Here is a 13175-nt window from a genome sequence, read left to right on the forward strand (position 1 = left end):
CGGAATTGACCATCGGTCGGTCTGTTCTTCTAGAAACATGTAAACGTAATAACTCAAAAACGCAAAGACTTAAATATATCAAATTTGGTATGGGATTTTGTGACTTCAAATGCAGTTTTGTGCCAAATTTCGGTTTCAATCGGTTGATAAAAACATATCTAAAGCACAAATTCGATTTTGGGATACTAGTAATGGCATCCCAGCGATTAACCGCCAAATTACTCTCCAAAGATAATAGAAAAGATTCAGTAAAAGTGCTAAATTCTCGCCAAATAATATTTCGTAACTATTATACGTGAATGTCATGTAAGGCGTTCTATGGCAGGGCAAGCTTATTAGACAGTAAGCGAGAAAGTTTTGGGGAGACCAATCTACCTGATTTTCTTTTTTTCAAGGAGACAATTCTTTCAAGGATCTTCACGACGGTATTTTTGATTTGCCGATTTCTTGATTTATCCTTCCGTAATTCTCAGTTTATTTTCATAACGTATGAATTATTTGCAAATCAAAATCAAGTTCATTTCAATCATTTGAATTTCACGTCAGATTTATTCGCCGAAACAAACTTCCAGCAAACCATAAAATTCAACTATCGCTGCCGCAATATTATATTCAGTAAGATAATTTACCTAGAAAATTACACACTGTCTGAATTAATTTTATTCACTCAAGATGACGGACTTAGCACACCCAAATAGCCATAGTAAAAAGCACAAGCAACAAACTGTTGATTCCACACTTCGTAATAAATGGCAAGGTAGAAAGATCATGCTTCAGGGTCCGACCTTCCCACAGCTCCAGGGACAGTTATTACTAATGGTCTTTGGTATGATCATAACAATGTATTGTTTGTATAAGATGGGATGTAGTCAGTCCATTTATATGTACCAGTGTGTGTGATTAATATAATTACCTTGTTGGATTCCAGTGTTTGCTTTTTTACGCGTCTACGTGTCTGGTCTTTCTGGGAGTGTTGTTTTTGATGAGGTGGTTTGATTTCTTTAAGACGCAACGAATCTACGCATTTTCTAATTAATTTGATCGTTTGTATATTTGTTCAGGCTTGAAACTGTTTTTATATAAATAAAGGAAGGTTGAGATTTATAGAGAAAAGCATATAAAAAAATGATTTGCAGATGCTTGCTGAGATTGTTTGTTTTCTTTTTAAAGACACTGATATTTGACAGACATTAGATAATCAATTTTGCTCTTTGAATGTTTGTTTAGCTCGAATCTGATGGCGCTTATGTAAATATTTAGCATATTTAATGAATTTTGACTATTTTGTTATAAATTTATTTGGAATAAGTTGAAATTTTATATGTCGGAATTTTTTGGTTCGGATTAAAAAAAAAAATGTTCTGCATTTTGCATCTTCAAGATATCTTGTTAATAGTTATGGCTCGTTTCATCTGTCCAGGATATCGATATTGTTGCAAAAATTATTTCTTAAAAGAATGCAGTTGAAATTAAATTTTTGAAAAAGACTTCTAAATGAGTCAAAAATTTTTTAGAGAATTATATTGGTGAAAATTATCGATGTATTATTTTTGAATGGGGGACTTTTAATGAAATCAGTGGGAGTTGTCTTCCCAAAACTTTCTCGCATATTTTCTAAGATTAGTGTTATCCTCCCCCCCTCCTCCACAAAAAGTTATGGACCTTCGGCAAGGTCACGAATGCCTTGTATGGAATTGTTGCACCACACTTACGAAATGTTAACCTTCCTTCGAATCTTTGTTAAATCTTTGAAAATCGAATCTTTGTTTAGACATGTTTTCCTCCAACTTATTAAAGCCAAAATTTGGCACCGAACTACAATTTTAATCGCAAAATCCCATACCAAATTTGATATATTTAAGTTTTCGCGTTTTTGTGTTATCGCTTTTACATGTTTCTGAAAGTACAGACCAACAAACGTTCAACACTTCGTTAGATTCGGCTCAAAATTTGATATGTATCTACTGTATAAATGTTAAATCTATGTACCGAATTTCACCACTCTAGCTGTCTTCATTTTAGTTATCGTATTAATTTGAATTCGAATAGCCGGACAGACAGACTTTCTTTGTGCTCAAACTTTGATGGAAATCTGTAAATTTGTTGCAAAAACCATATATCGAATTTCATCAGTCTTACTTCATCAGAATGTTTGAGTTATTTTTGCCACAGGCATACAGTCAGATATTTTTTAAATGCGTTTTCCGAACTTAGAGCGATCCGAAACGTGGTGATTCATCCCGGGATTTATTTAACTTTCTGTCACAATTTTTCTCATTACACCTTTCGTTTCAGTTAATTTCTAAGGGAAATTAGTTTTTCTTTAAAAAATAGAGAATGGCATATTAAGAATTATCTCATATAAATCCTATTCTAATCTGTAAAATTGATCTATAATAAAATTGTAATCTACGCAGATCTTATAATTAAGGTACGCTTTAATTAGAAGGCACCTGAATTATCAAGTTGTACAGCACAATTTACCTTACAACCAAAGTGAGGATAATCACACTACGATTTTGAAAATCATAAATATCAGCATTTGGCGAATTTTTCACAGAAATTTAGAGCTTGGCATTGGGTTGGAGTATTCTCGTAATTCTTTTTAATGAGAGATCATTAATTAGATTCTTGAACTTAATCTAAATTTAATGTAAATTCTTCAGTTAATATTCGATCTTTTTTTCAGGTTCATTAATTCCTGATTTTTTTAGGACATTCAACATTCCTGAGCAAAAACTAATTCGATTGAAAGAAATTTTCTGACTCTTGGAGGAGTAATTAAAACGACAAGTGAATATTTTTGTTAAACAAGTATGTTTCTAAAACTCCAAACTCAATGAATAACTAATCGGGTGTAGCTTATAAAATAAGAAACGTATTTGTAATGATAATCAGTTTACTATAATTGGAAAAATTATTTTTTTTTTTCAACATAAATCTTATTTTAAAGTTAAATTGAGGATTACCGAGGATAAATCTGTCGTGGTCAGAAGACTGGAATGACAGTAATCGACACTAATATGAAGATATCTGATCCAAGACCATAAGTTTTAAGATTACTGAGCTTGCATATAATGCACTTTTTCTTCTGTTTAACCTGTCACCTCTGACATAATTAATAAAAGCTAAGTTGAAATGTCAGAAACAAGAAATAAACAGTTTTTATTAAAATTGGTAATTAAAAGTCAAAAGCATATTTTGACATCTACAGAAAATTTTAACAAACATTAATATCCAAAACTTAAAATTCATTCAAAAACAAAGAAAAAAAATGCTTAAAAATGTCTTCTTATCAGCAGAAGATAGGGCGATATCTCCATGATGTTGTTCAATATGTTGTGATGTTGTTAATACCGTACAATATTGTAACAATATTATTGCGTATTTTGTGATAATAGGAATATGTTTAGCCTTCAAAACACCCAATTATTCCAATCCATGAACTCTTAAATAAACAGAAAATTGGAACATTAAATACTGATAATACTTTATTCAGAGATGGATAAAAAATATGCCAATAAGTATTCTTTAATCACTTAGGAATTGATAAAGAAGAACGGAAAGAGACGATACGGCCACCTGCGGGGAGCGGGTTCAGTACAAAGGAAAGAGCTTTCAGTATATTTTTTTCCATATAATAAAAAGATCATTAGCTTCCAATGCAGAATTAGTTAAGATATAATTAAATTCATTCAAATATCTATTCATATAAATAATCTAGAACTACCGTTTTTTATTTTATGACTTTCAGTTTCAGTTCAATGTAAGAATTCAAATAGACTTTAAATTTCCCTCAATTTTCTTTCTCACCATGCATCCAATCTCTTAATTCCAAATTATTTCCATTTCTTTGTCAAGAAAAATTATAAAATGTTTGTTTTTGCATTATTAACATTGTAGAAGGCTAAATGGAGATATTTAGTGATAGGAGGCGAGAGTGTTAAGTGATTGAGTTGGATTGCATTGAGTTCTTCTTTGGAAGCTTGGTCTTTCTTCCTACTTACCCATGGTGCCACTCAGGTGGATGGGTTGATGGATAGAATCTTTTCATGTTAAACCATTATCTATACTTATAATAAAGCTCAATGTGTGTGTGTGTGTGTTGGCGCTCTACAGGTCAGGTCATTTGACATACAGCTATCAAATTTGGTACATGTATACCTTAGAGGTCGGGAATGTGCACCTGGGATCCCTTTTTTTGAAATTTTAATTAGAATTTTAATTATTAATTAAAAACTAACTTTCCCGCCAAAAAAATCTTCCATTTTCCCCACCGCCAAATTTTCCGCCAAATTAATCTTTCATTTTCCCCACCGCCAAATTTTCCGCCAAAATAATCTTTCATTTTCCCCACAGCCAAATGAGTAAGGCTCAGTTGTTTTTTTTCCCAACAGTAATGAGGCTAGGGTTAATATTTTTCGGCGGATTATTTCAAACGATTCTGTTTATTTCCTTAATGTTTGATGCATTTAAAATTAAACATTGTTAATTAATCCATGTTTCAGATTCATTCTGAAGTACTTTTGAATTAAAATAACACAGAATAAAGGAAATTAAAAATGTATAATCTGCATAGCGTTACCCCAACTGGCGTAGAAAAATTCACGCATTTGCGTTACCTAAGTGGCGAAGAAAATTCACGCATGCGCATTGTTCTGATTGTTGTCATGACAACCACTATCAACGGATGATTTAAATTATTTTTAGTTTAGTTGCATGCTTTTGTAATTAAATTGTATTTATGTTAGTTATATATTTTTTTGTATATGCTTATAGTTTTAAGTACATCGTTTTTTAAGTAGTTTTTTTAAACCTGTTTTAGACCGATTATTTTAAACGATTCGTTTTATTTTCTTAGTGTTTGATGCATTTAAAATTAAACATTGTTAATGAATCGATCTGTTTATGATGAATCTGAGAAATTTTGTTGACAAATTCTTGAGATATTACATAAATTAAGAAAGATATTCTTTAGTGCCCATAAAGTTTAAACGCTCAGTGACTCTATTATCAGTAATCATATTATTAAAAAAAATGCTTTGTTTCAGTAAAAAATATTATTATATTAATTGCAGATTAATCATTCACACTTTAATTTAAAGCATAAATTGTACGAGGTGTAACAGAAAATTAGAGAGATACATATCACGTTATGACAGAAGGCCTTTATAATATTAAGAGTGAATTATATGACTATCAAAATTTGAAGTTTTAAAATATTTTGCTGAAGAATCTATTAAAGTTAGAATTGCATAAAATATTTAATTATTAAAATTTTAACAAACATTAAGATTGGCGAACCCGCTAGTCGCCAAAGGCGGCTAGTAAAATAATAAGAAAGACTCCTGGGCGTGCAAAAACATGGATATTGGAGCATTTGGTCCACAACAAAAATTTAAAATGCATTAGAACATGCGCAGCTACATTTCAGGTCAGATGAAAACTGAGACTTTGCTGAATGACTCCGATGTTAAAATTTCGTTTAATCAATTTTTTTTACAAGAGTGAGTTGTCCACTTTAAAAATCTAAGATTAAAAACCTTAAATAATTAAGAGATTGATAAAATATTAAAAAAGAAACACTAACTAGAACTTAAATTTCTAGTTTTGTTCATCAAAAAGAAGAAGAAAAATACTTTCATATTTCAACAGAAGCAAGCTAGCTATTTATATGTTAATAGACCCATTAGTTTAATAATTAAGTTGAAATAATGTAAAATGAGGTGATGGAATATAAGCAAAATCATTAATATATAATCTAGAACTGCCACCTTCACTTTAGATCGCCAGTTACAATTCATTCAAAGAATTTAAACGGACTTTAAATTACCCTTATTTTCATCCTCTACATGTTGTGTATATGTTGACCAAGCCTTCGATTAATATCAGACCTAGAAATTTAAATCCTGTAGCCATTCATCAAGTGCTCTTAATTTCGGTTTGCAAGGTAGGAAAGGTCATTTGTTTAGTAGCTAAAACCCTTGCTTTGGCATGACTAACATGAGAGGAGGATTTATAAATTAAATTGGCGAGTTCTAATGGCAGCCCCAAAGCAAATAATCTGAGATGTTGGCTTTGGTAATTGTTTTGTTTGATGGATTCGCGGGTTATTATTTGCGCAGCGTTGAACTACTTTCTCTTTTTTCGACCATCCATCAAGTAAAGTTTCGCGTCTCTGTCGATAAGAATACTTTGGCTACAGATAATCTTTGTAACAGAAAAGCCAAATTGCTACAAGTAAAACTTTTATTTTTCGGTGATGCATCATTCTTGACGTTATTCATTTCCAGCTAATATTAATTTTTTTAAAGAATAGTTAATGCAAGAAGTATTAGACTGTTCATTCCTATTACAGTTTATTTTAAAATGATAAATTTGAAAAAAATATTTGTCCAAGGAGTAAGATTTTTTAAATTTTGAGGAAAGGTATGTAATATAGTATCTGAAGTAAAAGATTTTAGAAAAGCAATAGTATAATTTTTTTTTCATAAATTATAATGTCAGTAAAAATGATTTTGTTTTTATTCATGAAATGGGAAATATATTATTATTTAAAATACCTATTTTTAAATTATTATTATTAATTGAAAAAAATGTCCCTTAATTCTTTTTAGTTTATTTCAACTTATAAAAAATAGCTCATATTAAAAAAAGATTGATTAGATTTCGTTTTTTAATTAGTTCCTACGAAATTCTTCTCTCAAACCTTTACTAAACATACAGTTACTTTTATTTTATATATGTAGTTCAATAAGTTTGAAGAGGAAAAAAAAAATTAATTGAAACGATGGCGTAACGAGGTTAATTGGCGCCCGTAGCATAATATGATTATTTCGCTCTCAAATGGTCAATAATGGTTTGGTAAGATAAAGAATCCGGTGTATAGTATTAACTCTTCACCGCACTGTCATATTTGATTTTAAAAAATAGTACAAACATGTTTCTTCCCCATGATGCTCTCTAAGCCTTTCACCAAGGGTATTTTTCCTTTCTTGCCTTCCTTTTACTACGCTACTGTAGAATACGATATTTATGCTTTATTGTCCCCTTTTTTCAAAAATTTCAATCATGAACAATTGGTTTTTTAAATTTTTCTATTGTATTTTATCAATTTATTTTTGTAATTTAATCGAATACCCTTCCCCTGCTCCCAGCCAGTATTTCTGATTTGGCTTTCGGGTCTAGAATGTTTTCGATTAAATTTCAGAAAAGCTTGTCACTGGTTATATCTAGAACCAATAAAAAGATACTTTTATCTTAAGAAATTTCGAAACAAAAAAATTTGAAGTCAAATGTCCTAAAATTAAAATTCTCCATCTTATAATGAAAATTCTAATTTAATTTACCGAGGCATAGATTTTCTAAAAGTTTTACCACTTTCTACCTGTATTAAACAGTAATAAAGATTCGCGATCCCATTTGCAGTTGACAAGTTTTGTCGCGATAAAAAAAAATTTAAAAAAAAGGCAGAAAATTACTCTCGGATTTATGATCACTAAATGAAAAATCAATATAAATAGTTTCAGTGCAAGTTTCAATGAAATATTTTAAATCAGGATTTTATTTTCTTTAAGAAATTTGGTTTTGCTTATTGTTGAATCTGAAAGTGCTGATTTGGTAGTCATGCATTACTTGTGCACTATTGCGATTGTGATTCTGTTCCTAGATCAAGGATTATCTACATTTTTTGGGATGCGAGGTTGTTTCGTCGTATTGAAGATCGTTTGTTTTGTTTTGGGCATTTAAAAGAAGGAATAAGTTTCAAAATCAAATTCTAGAGTTGCAGAGATATCGAGTAAAGCTCTCATCTAATACAGTTTGTGTAATGTAGTCTTAAAAGTGCAGTGATCTATACTATATAGCATAGTAACGCCTTTTTTCATAATTTAAATTTTGCCTTTACTAATTAAGTTTTAATAATTTGATTATTATACATCAAAAATAGTAATAAGGTTTATGAATTGGTGTCGATAAGTTTTTAAAAGAAAAATTATTAAGTTTTAATGAAACAAAAAAAAAATCTCAGAATAAATATTTTCGCTTTTTTTTTCTTCTTGTTTTTCTTATAAACTTTTTTAATAACAGTCCTTTACTTAAATTCGACTGAACAATCAAAAAACTGTGGCTTCAAAATAAATGTACATATAGGAATATTACTTTCAATTCTTTTTTATGAAAACTCACCCTTGCAATATTTTTTAATCAATATTTCTATCAATAATTATAATTTTATTATTATATTGTAATATTTTTATTAATAATTAGTATTTTTATTATTGTGATATTCTTTCATTAATATTTTTTATCAATAGTTATAATTTTTTGTCAAATTGAAATATTTTCATTAATATTTTTATCAATAATTATATTTTATAAATATTCAAGATTTAAATTTATGAGAATAATGCTATAAACATTGCCTCTAGAATATGTGGAAAAAAATTGCTCTATTTGGCACAGTGAAGTTTGGTTAAATCATTAAGGGGACATAAAAAGTATTTCTGGTGAAATCCAATCAGTTTTTTTTAAACGTATGAATCTTCTTATAAATTTTAATAACATTAGTGGCTCACAAAATATTTTCTGATCAAAAAGTGCACATATAAAGCCCTTCAGATGTATTATAGCAACAGCCTCATTTAATGCAAATTTCAAAATAAATAAAGAAAAATTATGGTTTTATTTAATGGCATAAAAATTGAAGAAAATAAGTTGATCTCTATATGCAGGTTATTATTATTTATAAACATAGTCTTCATAGTCACGTTTGCTTTACATAGATTGATTTCCTTTAATTTGCTATTTTAAACTTTACTGAAATATAGATTAAAAAAAAGTTTTTGCCCCAGAAATATTTAAAAAAATTAAGTCAATAAGGAAATGGATTTCTAACTTCTTAAAAGGCAAGAATCATCTAAATATAATATATCTTATCACTACATATTTTCTTTGGACCACCTGTAGTTTAAAATATAAATTATTTTACGGTTATAAGCTATTATTTTATTTATCTAAACAATTAGTTATTTCTTTTATAATATTTAATTAAAATAATTATTTCAATTAAATTACTTGTTTCTAAAAATGAAATAACATAACATTGGTTATGTTTATGAAAGAGATAGTCTACGTTTAAATTCATTAGTGATGTTATTTTAGTATTGTTTAGATATTGCAAACATTTTGGAAAATAAAGATTTTTTTTTAATGTTTTTTTTTTTTTTTTTTTTTTTTTTTTTTGAGAAATCTGCTGGGCTGAAAAATTACAGCATTGCCTGCTTTCAACTATATTTACTTAAACATAAATAAAATTAAAATAAATGGTACTTTCAAAGTTGATTTAATTAAATAATTTTGAATTAAAATAGGTAGAAACCACAATAACTTATAATTTTATTTTACTGTTTGCGACCGAAATCTTAATTCATGATGCGAATCGATAATTTAATGGTTATTCTCAAATTAATTAATATAAAAATCAAAGATTTGCTTTGAACAGTGGCGAAGTTACCATTATTCCGAACAACAATACTAATTTTACTTTAAGTAAATATCCCATCTCTCTGAAAATAAGGCATACATTCAAAAAACTTTAACAATTAACTAATAATTAAATAATTCTGAAATCCCATATCCGTGTTGTAACTGGAGAAAATGTTAAATAACATGCATTAGCAAAGGGCATTTCGTTAGATTAAAGCAAAGTTATAAAATGAGAAAATTATCTACTTTGTAGTGATTTGTAATGTATTATTATGTAGCGATTATGTAGCCACCCCTGAATTTACTATATGAGCAGTTTTGATGAAAATAAAGCGGTATTACAAAGAAAAAGTAATAAATCTAAACAATTAACTGAAATTCTCATAAAATTCTTCATTTCAATGAAACAAAATGACAAATGTTTACCAACTAATTTAGTTTATCAGTTATTCAGTTTATTACTAAAATCCTTTTTCAATCATCCGGCTAGATTGCGTGCGAAAAATTTCAGTGATATCGCTTATGTATGGTTTGTTCTTCATGTTTATGCCAGAAAAATGTTTTAAATTTCAAATTTTGATAGACATACCACTTATATTATTTGAGGAATCATACACCATCCCAACTGTCTCTATTTGTAATATTATTTAAAATTTGAGCTTTTCTCCGAAAATACCAATGAATGCATTTCAGTTTGTCCAATAACTTTCTTGATGAACAAAACATATTCCTAAAATGTATAAATGAAATCCTTCAGGATCATCGGATTTTTTTGAGTATGTAATAAAGAATGCGTTTTATAATTTTCATAATATTTTAAAGAACGTTTGTTTGCTGATTCAACAAAACAATTAATGCATTACAATGAAAAACAATCAAAATTAAAGCTTAAAGATTGGTAATGTAATACAGGAAACAACAAACTCTTAGAGATGTACAAATTATAAGAAGTTTTTGCCATTGCCCATTCTTGTAATTAAATTTTATTTCTGATTTTTACAATTTATTCAATAAGAAAAAATGCCATATCTCCACGTCTTGATTATGAACAATAGAAGAGAAATCTAGACTAAAATATTTGTAGTAATAATGAAGATTTGAATTTCATTACAAAAATGAGAAATATTGTTGTAAATTCGTGTACTAATTTATAACATTTATACTCTCAGAAATTAGTACAATAATTTCTGAGAATTGTGAATTAGTAAAACTTGTATAATTCAAAACAGACAATCTGCGGTATCCCAGCGCCAAGACACACACACGTATTCTTCTTTATTACTATTAATTACAAACATAGTTTGACAGCCAATAGAAACCTGAGCTTCATCAAGCACCTTCCACCTCATTTCGTGCTAATACTACTTTAGCGACTTCATTGGACTTTCTGCGAAGATGATCACGGCAAATATTGAAAGCAAGGTTCTCGAAAAGTTTTTCATTTACCGGAGATTAAGCCCCATCTCTAGGGGCTAGGCGCTCCGTTAAACATATCATTACAAACATAGTTTGGGGGCAACTGCTTCTCCAGGAGCACTAGCTATGTTTGCCTTCCTTTAAATCTCGTACGTATAGCTTGTTGTTCATGAATTGTTTAAGCCAATTTTAAATATTAAATTGGGGTATGCATTAAAATCGTGTTATTTTTATAGTCCTGTACAATACATATTCTATTCATTGGATATGAACCACCCCAATGAAATAAATTCCAATTATTGTGCACTTAAAATTTTAACCGTCGGGTTCATCTACTTTCTAACTTTCATAGTTGTGTAATACTTCCATTTTCTATTTCCATATGTTAACCACACAAATATAAAACAGAATTAATGAAGAAAAGCACGCGATTAAATATTTGATAATATAATGAAAAGACTTGAATTTCAGTTTAATTAAAATCAAATTGAAATTTCTAAAAAAAAAATCGCTCCAAAATGCGCATTTTTACTGGCCAAAATATATCTGTGGGAAATTTGGTAACTCTACATCTACTTATCAGACCTGTAGAGCTCCAACACGAACGTAGTCACATACGAAGATGCACGCACATCAATTTTTGTTATTCGTAGAGATAAAGATTATTAGAGAGTATTTGTGATTATCATGATCTCAAAAAGCCCTAAATAATGCCTAGTCACACTTCAAATGTTACTTAATATCTTAAATTATGTTTAGGCATGCCATCAGTAAATTTATCTCATTGAATTAATATTCGAATTCTAAATATATATATATATATATATATATATATATATATATATATATATATATATATATATATATATATATATATATATATATATATATATATATATATATATAATATATATATATATATATATATATAAATATATATATATATATATATATATATATATATATATATATATATATATATATATATATATATATATATATATATATATATATATATATATATATATATATATATATATAATATATATATATATATATATATATATATATATATATATATATATATATACCTTACATTCAGACAAAAATTATTTTGAAAAGAACTCCCTTTTTTTCGATTAGAGGACATATTAATTTTTATTTGTTGTTGATAAAACAAATGAAAACATTATATACTATGCGCATTAAGCATAATATGTCTGAAAAGTCTGTAGCAATTGTTTATAGTTTAACACGTTATTTGATTTTAAAACTCTTCGTAAAATTTAATTTATTTATTTATTATTTTGAAAATGACGGATTGTTCAATTTGTTTGGTCTCTTCTAATCGTATTTTTTAAAACAGAAATCTGTTTTTCATTTTATTTCTATTCATTGGAATTAAATTCATCTAAAAACCTACTAATATGAATTATCTTTTCTTTACATTATGCGTCTCAAAATGACTTTAGAATGTCAAAGAAATCGTTTTCAAAAGGTATTTAAGCAATTTTAAGTATAATTTATCACAATAATGATTAAATTCTTCCATTTAACCATACTATAACATAAATCAGATATGCCTTGCTTTTATCTTAATTTTCCACATCATTTTAATCTTGGAGATAATTGTTTGAATGTTTTAGTATAGGTTTCAAATAATAAGTTCAATGAAATGTGGCAAATGCGTTGTAGTTAGTGGAATACTTTTTTTTAATCAAAATTCAGTTGTAAAATCTCCATTTTTCTCCAAAAAATATTATAAAAAATTTATCACCAGTTTAGTTTTTATCGTTGACAGTGCATATAAAAATGATAAATGATTTTTGTTTTATCATTTATATTTCATTCATGTTTTGCATCGCAAACAGAATATAAAATTGTAACCAATTATAATGCAGTAGTTAATGAAAAATGATGCCTGAATGACTTTTTATTACTTTACTTTAATTTTAAATAAAATTAATTGATTGCTAAAGATGAAATCGATTATGTTTAGAGTATCAGAGTATACCATTAACATATCTAAATTTATTTCTATCTTCAACAGAAGAAATTATTTTGTTAACTTACAAAATATTGTAATTTTCCCTGCTAAATTCCAGTCCTAAAATAATATCATTAGCTGTCTCCATGTTCCAAAAAATAAGCCCATTTCCAGAAAGGGCTCACTTTAAAAAAAATACTTTTTTTTATGAGACTATTTTTTCTTGTAAATTCTCAAATATAAAAAATTAACGTCAAATATATGAAAGTAATTTGTTCCTTAGGGC

The sequence above is a fragment of the Argiope bruennichi genome, chromosome 2, assembly GCF_947563725.1.
Source record: "Argiope bruennichi chromosome 2, qqArgBrue1.1, whole genome shotgun sequence".
Classification (NCBI taxonomy): Eukaryota; Metazoa; Arthropoda; class Arachnida; order Araneae; family Araneidae; genus Argiope; species Argiope bruennichi.